The sequence below is a fragment of the Aythya ferina genome (assembly GCF_964211825.1).
Source record: "Aythya ferina genome assembly, chromosome: 1".
Classification (NCBI taxonomy): Eukaryota; Metazoa; Chordata; class Aves; order Anseriformes; family Anatidae; genus Aythya; species Aythya ferina.
Window position 1 is genome coordinate 169,165,563 of NC_140296.1, and position 16,172 is coordinate 169,181,734.

The window sequence follows — 16,172 nt, forward strand, 5'->3', positions numbered from 1 at the left end:
AGAGGAGGATAAGAGCAGGATCTGGGAAGACCACAAAGCTCCACTGCAAAATAAAGCCATCATTTCTAGGCCAGAGGGAGTGTAGGGCTCCAGGGGTTGTGGTATGGAGCTGCTGGTGATAGCCAGGGAGGCAACTACGTGGGCTGAGATGCCCTGGCTGCTGGGGAGGTCTTGTTTTCTGCAAGGTCGTCCCTGTCCTTAGAGCAAGGCTGGGCTCATGCCTGAGACGTGGCACAGTGTGTTACAGTGGGATAACCAAAGTCACTGCAAAACTGCACTGAGTGGGGGTACAGGGAAAGAACATGGTCAGAAGTTGGGCTACAGGATCAGAGAGTGCACCACATCAGAGGACAAGTCAAGAACAGGCTTGGACATTAGAGGTGGAGAAGACAAGGAGCCCAAAATGGACTGGGCACAGAGCAGAGCAAGGTCAGAAAGAGGAACCAGGGTAAAATAAGAGGAAACACGACTGCAAGTTTAGCCAAGGAGAGCTGCAGTGGTTGTCTAGGTAGGGACAAACCCAGGGCATCAGGTCAATATGGTGTTTATTGGACACTCAGATCCAGAGGGATAAAGGGTGGCCAGGCAGGCAGTCGTTGCAGGCAGGGGCTGAAAAGGAAAAATAAAAGGAGAACACCACCCCACTGAAGGCATATTTAGAAATATAATATGGCTCTGAAAACCACAGCTAAATAATGTGTTGTTTTAGCTAATTATATATTAAGAACCTTATTCCCAGAGACAAACAGAGCCTAGTTTAAATTAGCAGATTGCCTGATAATTAAGAAATTTGCTACAATAGCAACACAACTACCCAAAAACAACATTGAGAAAATAACATTGTGAGCATCTTTGACTGCTTGCTAAGACTGTTCATTTGAGGAGTTATATCACAAATATTCTGTTAAACCAATGATGATTTAATCTGATATGTAGCAACTGCTGATGAGCAAATGCAACCGAGACATTGTGTGAAAGCAGTGAATATTATATGCAGGCTATAAAGAAATCAACATATTAATCAGCATGCTGTGCATCCTTCAGCACCTCATCTACTTTCAGTGATCTTAAATTGATGTGTATATGATATAGCTGGAGCTGATACTGACTGTAATGGTTTCAGATGAGAGGCATCATACAGCTAAATTCGATGTGGAGATGGAGTGGAGGCATTCGCTTTCAGCAAGTCTGCAGCTATTACCATTTCCTTTCATTTCATTCACTTTGGCTTCCCACACTGGAATGTATTAACATTTTCTTTCCAACCTATGAAGCCATGGGCATGACAAGCCCCAGAGGCCATTCCAGGGTTGCTTTGCCTTCCTCTTTGACTGATTTCTGGACACCTTTTGGGGAGGGAGAAGGTCCCAACAGCCCTCTCTGAGAAAATGTTACCCATTCTGCGATGCACATTTGTTTATATCCAGCCCCACTTCCTCCTCAGATGACCGCTTCCAGCCCTGGCCACCACAAAATTGCTGTGGGAATAAGTACTTTTACTGCTTACAAATTTCTTGCCCTTTCATGTAAGCATCCTTCTGTTCCTCTATTATGAAACAGAGTCGGGAGAACAGATCGATCTGTCTGTGTTATACGTATCATAATCAATCAAGTTCTCACCACATCATTTTTTTCCTCAGGATAAACATTCCCTGGTTTTGCATTCTCCCCATTAAACTTGTCTCACCACATGTCTAACTTTGTTACTCTTTCTTGGATCTCTTCTTTCTTGAGATGAGAAACTATATTGAAGAAAGCCAGGACCTGGACTCAATGATCTCTGTGGGTCCCTTCCAACTGAGGATAATCTATGATTCTATAAAACTTTCCAGATGCATTATTTGCATTATTTATATATATATATTTATATACACATAATATAATATATATATGCATAAAAATATATACACATATATTTTGTTTGTACTACTCAGTTCAGTAGCTTCCATCTCTATTTAATAATTTTTAATGAGTATTTAATCAGAATTAATGCATGATGTTCACTGCTGCTGTACACTTCACTGATACCCAGAAACTCTTATGGTGTTTCCCACAGACCCAGACTAGAAATCAACAATATATAGGACATTACTTTTTTTCCGTACCTGTTATAACTAATCAAAACAAAACAAAACAAACAAACCCACTCTGAATTCACCTACCTAGCGATCCCAATATTTAAATCTATTTAAATTATTTAAACAAGTTTCTTATAATTTCCCTTAACTTTTACTAATCAAAATTACTTGGAATCAAAGTTTCTTGGTTCACATGTGGGTTTATTCATTAGAAAGGCATACATATACATATACAGGTGTGTGTATGTGCACTATTTGCATGTAAATGGGGTGTGTGCCTGTGTGTGTGTCAGGCTTCATTGAACTTAAAGAAGTTAGAGATTTTTAAAGACATTTTCAGAGATACACAAAGGTCTCACAGCTTAGGCTTAGTGCTGTTGAGCAAGAAGTTAAACAAAGCTTTCACTGAATAAAGTTATCCTGCCAGGTGTGTCATGGATTTGTCATCTTACTAGCACTTCAACCACAACCAGTACATCATTCATACGAATGAAGGGCTGAAATGATGGGTTACCTAATGTCCTTACCCGTACAAGGGGATTTGCACATGGTGAACACAGTGGGTGTTTTTGTAGAGTGCATGAAATGGGATGCAATGGTCCTGCATGGATTCTTGGTTCTGCTGCTACCTGCTATCCACACGTGGATTTCCAGGGACACCAGCAGTGTATGAGCCTTGTAGTTGCAGCAAAACTGCACATCTGCTCACCTTCTTGAAACTCGCCGTGCTCACTTTGCTCATTTTAACATCCAGAAGATCCTCTCTGCCAGCAGAAAGATGTTGTTTATGTTGTATAAGGTCTCATAACCCAAAACAAAGAATAACTGTCTGTATTTTTTTTGTTGTTTGTTGTTTGCTTTCCAGCATACATAATGCAAGAACAGTTCCACAAATTAAATTAGGTGAAGCCTTAATCCCAGTACTCTCCTGCCTGTCAAAGGCTAGAGGGCCTTCCAGGGAGATGTATTTCAGTGATAAGATTCTGGCCATGAGAGGCTCAGTTCTAGGGGATCCCAAATCCTGGGCATTAGCACAGGGCAGGAGCCTCAGCAGCACAGAGCAGAGGGAGCCCAAAGCTCGGGGCTGAGAGGATGGTGAGCAGCAGAGAGAGGCTTCTTGAGAGCTCTGTTGTACACGTGCGGGACGTCTCTCTGTCCACCCGTATTTCCAATCCTCTCACGCTGCTGTATGTCAGTGCTTTCTCAGTTATTCTGTCTGCTGGCATTTGGTGCTGCTGTGGCTACTGAGTGCTGCAGATTGTCCCCAGCAGACCTTTCTGTGGGGCTGTGACACCACAGAGTTACACCGACCCCAGCAAGGGGCAGCAGCTAGCTGGGCTAGGCTCTCAAGGTGAGGAGATGTGCCTGAGAAGCAAAACATAGCAGTTTGCAGGGAAAAGGAGCTGTCAGAGCTCTCTGTATGGGATAAAAGAGAGGAGTTGAGAAGCAGGAAAGAGGAGTGGGAAGAAAAGTGGGCAGAGGATTTTTCGGATGAGGGGTTTACTAACCCTGCTGGTGCGCTGTCCTCAGGACGTATGGTCACACAGGCGGTGGCCAGGATGGTTGAAATGCTCAGAGCACTCGGCCTTCATGCTTCTGCTCTCCTCAGCACGCTCTCAGGCTTCGTGCTGGGACTTCGTGCCCCACACATGAGTAATTGCTACAGCTGCAGACAGACCGGTGGGTGGCCGGTTATGGTGACAGGACAGAAAAGCCAAGAGAGATGCTCAGCACTTGGTGTGAGCCACCAGATTAGTTCCCTCTGTGCGTTCCTCAAGGTGACTTTGGATGCATACACTTGGTGATGGTACTTTCAGCCTGTACGCTAGGTTTTTGGGTAGACAGTCACTGAAAACTCACTGCAGCCACCCGAAACCTGCCCAACAGAGGCAGCAAATACTTGGGAAATCAGCAAAGCAAGGACTGAAGAGGGCAGGTGTCCTGAGGCCCTTGGGTCCTCTCAGGAGCTTCTCAGGGTGCCAGTGTAGGTCTCAGAGTCCACAGGTAGGGAGGCAAAGCTGCCTTCCCCTGTGACTACATGGGAGGTGTCTCTGATGCTGCCCCCATGGTCACTGCTGATGCTAGGTGATGTGAACACTCTCCCTCTTCATTAACATCCTGAAGAGACACCCACCTCCTTACAGGATAAAAAATATAAAAATATCCCCTCTCTCTCAGCTGTTTGAGCTGTGTCCCATTTTTTTTTTTTTTTTTGCTTTTCCTTTTTTCTCTTTGCTGTGACATTTATTTCACGTCTTTCAGATGTATCTTCTTTCAAGAGCATGGTCTTTGTGGCTTTTACGACACATTTGGGGTGTGCAATATAAGTTTTGAATACAAGCACCCAGAAGCTACCCCAGATGGTAACAATACTGGAAAATGAATTATTTGGACTGTGAGGAGTTGTGCATCCCAGGGGTCCTCACCAGGCTGGATGGAGCAGGGGGCTCATTGCAGTGCAGAGACAAAACCCAGGTCTTTCAGAGCAATTCCTACAGGCATGCCACTCAAAGACAGGTTTGCCAAGCCAACTTCCTTGTGTAAACACCAACTTCATCATATTAATTACACTGTAAAATTCATACGCACTTGCTCAATATTTGCAAACGAACTGCTTGCAGCAAAATTGTGCTGGTTTTTTTTTGAACTGCACACACACACACTCCATGGCCCATGAGGAAGTGTATGACAAAGAGAAGTTCAAACACTAGCTGATCCAAGCCTACACACATTTGGAGAAAGATGCAATTTACTCAGCTGAATTCACTTCCCAAAAGTATATTTACGGGTAGAAAGTAATTTCAAAGTCTAATGACTAATGAGGCCATTCTGCACACTGGAGAAACAAAAGGTGCCATCCCTGCTGCGGGTCCCAGTTTGGATCCATCATGCAGGTGTTTGAGGCTCAAGCCTGCAGCTGAGAGAGATTTCTACACACTCAGTTGTGTGCAAGTGTTTTGTTTGCACTGGTGTTTCAGGAGTTGAGTTATTTCTGCTGGCTTCTCCTGGCTTTTTCATGTATTCTGCTTAAAACCCCGCTGAACACAGTCTCCAGGACACATCCACAAGAAGTATTCTGCTTACTCCACTGAAAGTCCTTGCAGCAGGAGCAGGGGGGTGTGAGAAGACATGGATCAGTTGCTGGATGTTGCCTCTGGTCCTATCCTGCAGCCAGGACCATCCCCAAGTGATGCAGGGCTGACTGCTCAGCTTGGAAAGACCACATCACTTGATGCCCTCACCGCACTAAAGCCGTTTTCCCTTTTTCCTCAGGGGTACCAGCCGGCTTCTCATTGCCAAAACCTGGGCGCAGATCAGTTTAAAAGCTGAGCTCTGCTTTTTGTGTGCTTTTCCCTTGTGAGATTTTCTCTCCTTGCTTCTGATGAAAGCTGGGAGCAGAGCAAATGCTGAGACAAAAGGAAGGAGTTGTTTAATGTATTCTCTGGGAGAGCTGGAAGTGAACGTTTCGGGCAGCTCCAGCACAAACAATCCTCATTTTGCTAAGCTAAGCTGCAGGAGCTTTCAGAACCAAGGGCCAAAGAAAATCTCTTATCTTTGTGTACTTGTCAAGAATGGGAATTGAGTTTATAGCGAGTGGTTCCGTTTGGAGCTAGTAAAGAAAATAAAGCCAGCATTGAAACATCAGGGACAGCTGCCCTTCAGATCTGAAATGCAAAGAGCCCAACCCATGAATGGGTGTAGGACCCTGGTGCATGAAGGGGAAGGTGGCACCTGAACCCCAAACCCTGCTCTGCTCGGCTGAACTCCACAGCACCTTATCTGTGACCAGAAAATCTCCTTCTCCCACCGTTCATCCCACTGAAGCCATTTCCCCGACGTAAGAGAATTCAGGGTACCTGATGGCCAGCCCAGCTCTGAGGGTGTGGTGTGTGGAGGTGAAGGGCAGTGTCTGGCCCCGTTCCCTGCTGTTCTCAGCAGACGTCCTGGTCCTCTCCCATCTCATTCCAGATGCCCGGTCCTCATGTGGCACCTGCAGGGAGCTGGCAGGGAGACGTGGGCTCAGACCCTTTGGGCAGCACGGGCATCCATGTCATGGGCAGAGGTACCACCCCAGGAGGACATCCTCACATCCAAAGGGGGATCTGGACCTGCTTTGCTGGAAAATTTTGCCTTTAGCCCTTATTTTCTGGATGCCCCCCTGCACAACCCCAGCTCTGCCTTCCATGGGGTTTCTAAGAGCTAGGGGCTCGCACCTAGAGGAAGAAGGGCAGTGCTGAAGCTCTGCTACTGAGATTCACATTAAGGCATTGTAACGCTACAGTCTGGGGAGACCGTCTGATTATGCCATAAAAAATGTCATTATAATGTTGGATTTAAAAGAAAAACCCTTAGCCTTGGAAAAAAACTCATTAAAATGTCATTATTAGGTGGGACTGCCACAGCAGAAGGAGGTGGGTGTTTGTGTAATGGACCCTGCGTATGCACAGAAGGACCTCCTGGTGATGCCATTACGATGCGAGACGACAACGGCTAAACAATTTCAGTGCAAATCTACGGAGACCCCACTGAGTTACAGAAATGAAAGAAGACTCTGCTGTGCAGAAGCACCGCTACTGCTTACAGAAATAAGAAGAAAACACCTATCATCTTGGGCTTTTATTTTGCTCCAGAGACAGTCTGATCAGCAATGTTCCCGCCTCGCTCAGGGCTCCTCTGCAGCAGCAGGCAGAGGGTGCTGCGAAGCACGGCCAGACCACAGGGCAGGCAGCAGCAGAGCAGCCTGGGCAGGGGCAGGTTTCTGCCCCAAATGTCTCGATAAGGTGTGATACAGCAAAACTTACCTAGGTACTTCTAAAGCATCGCCAGCCAGCAGGTAGGTGCATAGCAAAGAAATGTGCAACATCGTATTTTGCTATGAAAAAAAAGGGCTATGCTCTACTCATTAAATCCAGAGTTGGATATAAATGTTCATAGGTGGGAAACAACTTTCCTGAGCATTTGGCCTGTCCTCGAGGGAAGACATACACACCTTGTGCACTGCTATGAGTCTCTTACGGCGCTTTGCTCAGCGCTCCCCACATTTTGTTATATTTTCCCCTCGTGTTTCATGGCAGCTCCCTGCCACCATGGCCCTGTTACCAAACATGATAACACTTGGTAGTTTTTAAATTTTTTTTAGCATATTGTTGCATGCAATGCCCATTTCTTTCCCTCTCTGAATGAGGGTGCCCTGCTTCTTACGGACACAGCAGCCCTTGCACAGCCGCGAGGAGCCCAGCCTTGCATGCTTTGTGCACCAGTTGCTGGGTTTGGGGCAGCATCTGCTTCCCGTTAGCCTGTAGCTGACTCTTTACATCTCTTTTACAGAAAACCAGTAACCACTGTGGTAGCTGGTAAATAATACCCACTTCGTGACAAACAAAACCCGGAGTTTCCTTTGTTTTCTGTCCTCCTCCAGCTGCAGCCATCAGCACAGAACTGCGCAAAAGCTTGAGCAGGTTTTACTGAGCAATTCAGAGCAGCTTCTGAAGTCACCCACCCGTCCCCAGTGCTGTTTCCCCACCCATTTCCAAACCCTGCTGACGTATTTACAGGAGAGGTCACATTAAACTTGGCTGCCCACTCACCTGGGTTGCAGCCAGCCCAAACCCTGCACGCCTGCACCAGCAACGATTTAGGGGAAAGGACTTCACCTCCTGTATGGGAGAGGGTGCCTCTGGGTTTCAGAGGTGTTTCTGGAGCCCACAAAAGCAAACATCAGCTGAGGTAGGAATGACCAAACGACGCAGGAAGTGCAGGCTGCTGTTCCAGCTTTAAATGTGTTTATAATCCTTGATGAATGGTGCAACTAAATGTATAATTAGAGCGGAGCCAAGTTTCTTGGAGCATAACTTCCCAATTTAGCTTTGAATATAGCCCGAAATGGCTAAATTTAGGCAAGGCATCATTTGAGGAGAAAACTTTTGTGGAGAAGGTTTGCCTGGGGAACTCCCCAGCCCAGGTGGCTGCAAGGCAGGGCTGGCCACTTGCCAGGGCTTGTCCTCGTCTCTGGATTCATTCCCAGAGCAACCTCAGGAAACTTCCTGGCCATTCTGCATTAAAAAAAAAAAAAAAAAAAAAAAAAAACACCTTTCCCTATAAAAGATTGAGTCTTAAAATACCCACTGGGGAACAGGCTTTGGAAGCAATCAGCACTACAGAACAGCATTCAGTGGCCCGGGGAGGAAAGGGACGGGATGGTGGTGAGAAATAAAACCTCCGTGTGCATTTCCTTGGGCCCCTTTCTTCCTGCGTACAATAAATGAACTATTAGTGCTAAGCTAAGACAGATCGCTTGGGCTTCCTCTGCAATATCCAGGTTATTTAGCAAGGTGGTGAGTAAAGGCACGAATTCAGCCAGGGCTATCCTTCACTTGGGCCAACTGGTGACTGACATCTACCCAGGCCAGCTGCACGGGGATCTGGCACATCTGAAATGTAAAGCTGGCTGCGTGGACCTGACTGCTGCGTTCAGGACAAAAGAGCTGATGACTTGAGGTTTTCACCCCAATTTGCTCAGGGAGCGGGAGAGCGCTGCTGTGGGAAGGCTCTCGCGATGTCTGCTGAGACCTGTGTGCATTTGTCAAATGGTTCCTCACCAAAGCATGTAATAGCTCAGCTAAATTATAGGTATACCCACAGCACCTAGAAACCTCAATTACAGCTTTAGAGCTCAACTGTAATCCTTAGCGGCATTAGCTTTTGTTGTTGTTGTTAACTGTTAAGAAAAAAGGAAATAAATGGGAATTACTGCCATGCCCGTAGGGGTGCAGGTGTGCAATGGACATGATTAGTACATGAAGGGGGCTCGAGATGCAAATACAAACCTGTTTTACTTACTGCTGCTGTGGAAGCCTATGTGCCATATGATACACTTAAACTGATCATTTTAAGGGTTCAGAAAATCACACTAGGTGTAAATATATCAGGGCACTGTCTTAAAAATTGTGACATTATCGATAAAACTATGTAATAGCATTTGAATTTGAAGGCTTTGTTTATCCTCAACATTATTTTTTTTTTAATAAATCTGGATAGGGCAATGTAAACATGGATCACAGAGCTGGAAAAGATGTCCAGGATCACATGGCACACCCTGCATCCCGACCACAGCACCTAAAGCACTTCTGGCAGCTGCTGGCTTGGCCTGTTGTTAGGCACATCCAGCTGCAGAGATTCCACAAATGCAGTTTATTCCCAAAATGTCTGCAAAGTGTCCTGTGATAGAAAGGCTAGGTCTGAGTGCAGAATGGAAGGGAAAGTCAACGGCTGAAAGGACCAGGAGAAACAGCAGAAGAATGGCAGGGGTTCATAGTACCTGACTGCTGTACCAGGGCTTTAAGACTTGAGTAGATAAATCTCCAGGCAGACTGATCCAAATGTAAGAGATGTTTTCTCATCTAGTAAGAGATATTTTCTAGACTTCTGCACATCTTTCTTCTAGACTCTGAGTGGTTTGCATCTTTGTTAAGAGTATAGCTCAAACCTGGTCACAGCATTCAATCCTTTTGGTATAAAATTGTAAAAAAGAATGACTTCAGATGCCTATGAGGCCATACCACTGCTTACACATTCTTTGCCTTTTCTCCTAACTGCACAGCATTTATGTCTGCCCACTTGTAGTCCATTACCAAAAGTCATCCCCTTCAGGGGATCAGCCACCTTAGCTGGCATCTCTCACCCGGTATTGATTCATGTGGTTATTCCCACCTTGCTCTCAGCCCCTTGATCCTGACCCGGTACCTGACCTCATGAGGCAAACTGGAAGTCCAAACCCTGATTAATGTTATCTGCGTATTTCATAAAGGTACATCTCCATCATACAATCATTAATAAAAACACAACCTGGCACCAGACCCAGAACAGACCCCTGAAGGGCAGAGAGAGGAGAAGAAACAGAAAATCTCACCACCAACCGATTTCTGAATAATATAAAATTCATACTAACAGCACGAAAGTTTGCCTCACTGCATGGGTCAAGAGCAAGTTGACACCCAAGTCTGCGGTCAGGGTGGTGGTCTGCAGAGAGCTGCTCCTGCAGACACCTTCCAGTTATCCAGGAGGAGAAAAACACCAGCTTGTGTGCTCAGCATCTCCCACCCAGCACCACCTGTACGTGCTTAGGGCAAGGTCTGAGACCTGTAAACAGTCTCCATCACAGCAGAGAATAGAAAGTACTTTTATGTGTATGCTAACAAGCAGATTCAGCATTTGAAGCCGCTCTGCTAAGTCCTCACAAGCAGGTGCCCATGACAGCAAGGTGCTTGCTGTGAAATAAAACTCGAGCAGCACAAAGCAGTTAAAGGAGTGGCAACTGGATCTCTGGCACATGCACAGCCTTCATCAGACACTACCATTAGACTATCCAGTCTAATCAGTGTTAATGAGCTATCGATGCAAGCACAACCTGAAGACAAATATTTCCTTTCTCCTGCTATTCCCGTGGTAAGATTCTCCATGTGGTGGGGAGGAATCCCTTGATTATACACACTCTGTCAGCCTGCGTGCAGGACCCCTTGCAGTGCTCCCAGCCTCCGTCCTTGCAAGGGCACCTTTTCCTGCACAGGGTAATTTTGCTGACCTGATGTTGCAGGTGGAGCTATGGTGCTATAAAATACCTTCTTTCCGTAGTGCCAGGCACTGATCCAGCTCCGGGTGCCAAAACCACAGCGATGGGCACTTCATTTTCTACTGCTGTGAGTAAATCTAGATGTTCACAAAAACGTTCCTAATTGCAGATTGGATTTGCTGCATTGGTGGGTTTTGTACCTCCACGGAAAATTAAAGTCCAGTCTCTCAGATACAGTCAACTCCACTGTCATCAATACCTGGCTTCGTGCCTGGAAGTTTACAAACAAACTGGGGTAATGACAGACTGGAGGATAATATCGTGGCAGCTTATTTACCATTACTGAGCTTTTACAGGCCACGAGTGCCCGTACTATTAGTGCAACAGCTTTATGCAGTTACACCGTCCTTTATGAGCTGCTAATCACTTGATTGTGCCGTGTTATTGTAGGTGATGATATTTTCCATACCGCTACCTGGCAGTTTGCAAAAATTGGCCGTGGGCTGCTTGGGCAGAGTGTGCTGCTGGGAGCTTGGCCCCGTACCTGGGCTCCCACCGCAGCACTGCCCAGGGTGTGGGGTCAGGAGAGAGGTTAAGGTGTGGCGTGGTGCTACCAGCACGCATGCCATGGCCCTTGTAGATGCAGGTAATGCAGACAGCACATCTGGTTTCTCAATAGCAGGCGTGTTGCTGGATCTGTGCAGAGGACACGTGCTGAGGCTATTTCTTGTGTTAGTGCTGATCACACAGCACTCAGTGTGCTGAATCCAGCATCACTGCCACCAGCTCAAACACCTTACCTCCAAGGTTTACCGACCAGCCCTTCAAATGTTATAAAAGCTGTATCAGAAGTTATGACCACTGGCTACTGTTTGTTCTAACCACTGGAGCTACAAGGAAAATGAGGGTTTGCATTGCTGTTACTACTGCTTTCTGGGAAGGGGAAGGCAGAGGTAAAAAATCTAGGCACTAAACTCAGGGCTGCTGGTGTGACCCAAGCAGGGCATAACACCAACAAGCTTTGTGCCACCAAGCAAGTTGTCATTTGGGGACCTGGTAGTCATCTTCTCAGGATGCTGAGAGGCTGCAGTGGGAAGCTTTCACCAGCAGCTGGCATTGGGATGAGCAGAGAGGATTAGGTTCCTCACTAAGGCTTTTCTTCCCTTCCCCGCCCTCTCAGCAGGACGAGCCATATGTTAAGAGTTTAATTTCTAGAACTGGCCACACAACCCTGGATTTCAAGCTCTGGGGAAAAAGGGGAATCCCACACAGCAATTGCCAGGAAGAGCGGAAAGCCCTTTTCTCGGCTGACAGTGGGATTTCACCTTCCATCTCTGCTTTTAAGCACTGACGTGGGTCACAGGACAGGCCACCTTTGTCAGAGGTCCCCACGTAGCTGCTGCTGCTAAGTTCCCACTCCCAGTTCCCATCAACAAGTAAAATTAACAGCATCTGAAGGTCTTCCAATGCAGAGCTTCTACAAAGGCCAAAGGCTTTTGGTTAAGATGATTACATAATTTATCCTGAGAGTTCGGTTTTTAACATCAGTGCATTTATTACAGAGCTCCACATGGATTTGCCTTGGATTTAATACTTAGGAAAAAGTTTTTAAAGTTTGGAAAAGGAGCTTAGAAAATCCAAGACTTCAACAACCAGACACGAGATGAGATGATTTGCAGTCTGTGCAGGATGTATCTATTGCTCTTGGCCTGGCTTTCATTTCAGAAATCGGCATTAGCCTGTGGAAAGGGCTCAGCATCACCTCCTTTTCTTTAAAGGGGAAACATTTCCGTTCCTGCTTTAAATTGCTCCTGCACATGCTTGGCCGTCACATCAGCTCTGCAGCCCTCAAACCAGATTCAGGTGCGTGGCTGGAGCAGCCCCTCCGGGGCGAGGGGCATTGCCTCAGCTCTCCAGCAGTGCTAATGAAATCCAAAGCTGCACGCTGGAGATTTTCCCTGCTCCAAGGAAGGGTAGAAATAGACAAGAAGAAGTTAAACTAAAGGGGGAAGATGTGATTTCTGAAATAGAAGTTAATTCTAGTAAGTGTTACTTTTACCTCTCAACAGGATTTTGATAGTTCTGGCACCTGGAGATCTCCCCCCGTGCAGCTCCTCACCAGGGCAAAGCTCTGACCTCGGGCAGGGCAGAGGAAGCTGGTCCTGCCCAGCACCAAGTCAGGACCTCCAGGGACCCCAACTGGACCTAGAGAGGAAAAGAAGGCTTTCCCCTGTGAGCTCTACCAGCTCCAGGGAGAGGCAGACCCTTCTGCAAGAGGCAAGGTGTCAAGGGCATCTTGAATTTTGAAGTTGAATTGTATGAGATGTGTTGCAGATGTGCCCAAAAAGAACTGATCCTCTCTGCGTGAGACCTCTGGTCTTCAAACTGACCGTAGATGGTTGCTAAACCCTAGGACGAGAAGAAGCATGAAGAAGCTCCATCATTTTGATGCCATTTTCTGGAGGCAGTTTGTCATTTCAGGACAGGCTCGTGATGTTTGCTTAGCACTGGACTTGCTGAGAGTTTGAAATGAGACACCAAAATACCATGGTCATATGCTGGCTGTTCTTGCCACACAATAGAGGACCACAAATGAAAAGCAGCAAATCACCAAACTGCCAGATGGGTGCTTGGCCCACCATATTCAAGCCTTTGTGCAACCTGCGGCTATTCAGGGACATCCTCAAAATAAGCAAGGGTCCCATCCATATCTCCTACATTAGTGGAATAACTTCCATGGGTTACACAATAGTAACTTAGACCTACACATCTTAAATCAAAGCGAGATGCACATTTCTTCTATAATTAATGCTTTCAAGTCTGCCAGCAAGACCCCAGCAGCGTTGGTTCCCATTGGAAAACTCCATATAAAATACCAACAAACAGCCCAGTAAAATTGTTCTGTTTGCTGTTTTCCATCTCCAGCTTGGACACATCAGAGTTTGTATGGGGCTGCAGTCAGGCAGCATGCTGTTACAACATGAAAAGCATAAAAACAGCACCAAATGTTTCACTCAAAGGCAGCCATTTGTACTATTCTCCTGGAGACAGACAGCTATTTTCTCATTATTTAAATAGGACCCAAACCCTGAAAGAGAAGCTGCAAGTAACAGTCTCCTTATGTCTACAAAGGAGGCTTCCCTCGTTGCTGGCTCTGAACCAGCTCTTATTTGACAGCCACGCTATAATTACATCTGGGTCAGGAGACACCAACTGACAAATTTTATTTGGGAACAATAATTGGGGAAAGAAGTAATAACCAGACAGAGCTAATAATTTGGGATCCATTTTGCACTCCTGCAAAAGCCTTTCACTGGTTCTTATTAACACAGGAATTAACATAAAACGCACACCCTGAACAGTATGCGAGAGAAAGAACGCTAAAAAATTAGGCAAAACCAGGAAAATATGCCATGAGCTCTGAAATCTCAGTTGAAGGCTCTGGAGTGGGGAGGTGAAGCAGTAGCTTGAAACTTGTTGTAACAGATGGGGGATTTGGCCAGGCTGCTGGGAAAGCCAATTTTCCCTTTTCTGCATCTCTGGGAGACGAGACACCAACCTGGTCATCCATTTTTTCTTCCTCTTGCTGCTTTCAGTGCTAGTTTCTGAAATCTTGCTAATTACATTGACTAAATGATTATGCCTTAAAGTAGCCTGTCGCAAATTGCATCAAGGTTCCTCACCACTGATTGTCTTGCCTTGGAACCACAAGATACTTGCCAAAGGCAATTTGTCTTCAATATTTTTGGAGCTTCTGGTAGTTCAGACAGATGCCTGAGTGAATGAGATCATTGGTGACTGAGCTGAAGCTGTGACATAAGTTTATGAAGGCAGTGCCAAGAGGCCAGCAAGGATCAGAAAAGATGGTTATAATGGCATTACCAACTGCTTGGCTCGCTTTTCTGTGCGAGAGATGCCAGCCTGTCATTTCAGTGTCCAGGCTATTTCTGGTGCTGGTGCTACAAGAAGTAAATTTGATCTAATAAGTCCAGATAGATGTGGAAACAAGACTTTCCAGGGAAGAGCTTCAGACTGTCAAGCTTCTTGCCCAACACCTCTGCTCCTCATCTCATATCTTTAGGTATTTGTTGCAGACTGAGTATTCCTGCAGGGTCCCCAGCACACCTACCTCGCCTTCACCTTCCAAGACCATGCAGGAGAAGGTGGTCAAATCAGATGTGTGATGTTGAGCAGTGTGATGCTTCCTGGGTGACCCTGTGGAAAAAATACACAACCCAAAAAAAGTAGGTCTGAAGATTGAGTCATCCTGACTGTCCCACAGACACCAAGTGCTTAGGGGGACCATATCAAACAGAAGCCATCCACCGGCAGAGCATAAACAGCTAAAAGGTTATGGCAAGCACAGTCCTGGCCCTGTCCCAGGAGCAAAGTGGAGAAGCCCTTCAAATCCTGAGATAAGAAGAGAACATCTACAACAGAAACATGAGCTCTGCTGTTTCTGACGCAGGTTAGCTTCAGATTGCACACTTGTCTAGGGATAGAGGAGAAGCCCAAAATGTATAAAATGTGGGAAGCCGTCCAAACAAAAGGAGAAAGTAGGAAAAGCCTGCACATAAGGTGGCCATGGGGAAGTGAGTCTGGGAAGATTTAAGAGCACAAAATAGGTTTTATTCCTAGCACAGTCAGTTAGGGAGAGATGCATTCTTCTTTTATGGATTTTAGGTTAAACAGTATATATCAAACATGTGTTGTGAGTACTGGCTAAGCTGAGCAAATGGCTGATACTCACCAAGAGTTTAACTTCTTTCTAGCATTCAATTTAATTGCCATGTTCTTCTTTCTGTTCAATTCCTCAGCTCTGTGCAAGGCTGGCAGAGCCGGAGGTGCTCACACACCAGCGTTTGCATGAGAGCATGACCATGAAGAGCAGCTGGGCTCTTCCAGAGGGGCAGTGCCCCCTGCAAAGATGTGCTGCATTTTCAGCTGCTGATGCTCTTTGGGTGCAATTGCCTACGAAATACCCATATGTGCATGCCCAACTGCTTATATCGTGCATATGAAGCCTCCTGCAAAAGCCTTCCCAGGGAGGACAAAGCTCCAAACCACTCATGATCATAAAAATAAATGGTTCACTTATTACCGATATAGTTGGGATTATAAAACAATTAACCAGATAAAATTATTTAGGACCAGTAACCTGGACCTGGCATACTTCTCCTATTTCTTACCCAGGTTCACAGAGCTCTGTGCTTACAGCAAACTTCTAAAGGAGGTAAAACACCCAACGCTCCTGAAGAGAGAAGGAAACTTTTTGCAGTCACCAACATCAGGCCAGATCCTGATACACTACCATCTCTTTCACAGTTCCCAATGCTCATTTCTAGTTCATTTCAGGAAACTACCGTGTTCCTAGAAAATACCAAAAGATCAACACAGGGTATCTGCAACAAACAATACTTTTGTTCCTGTACAGTTCTTCCCCCAAAGGCTGCAGATCGTTTAGTGGAAGGAATGGTTATTGCAAAATGAACTGTTCATTACAGTATTTTCATTGACAGTTCAGT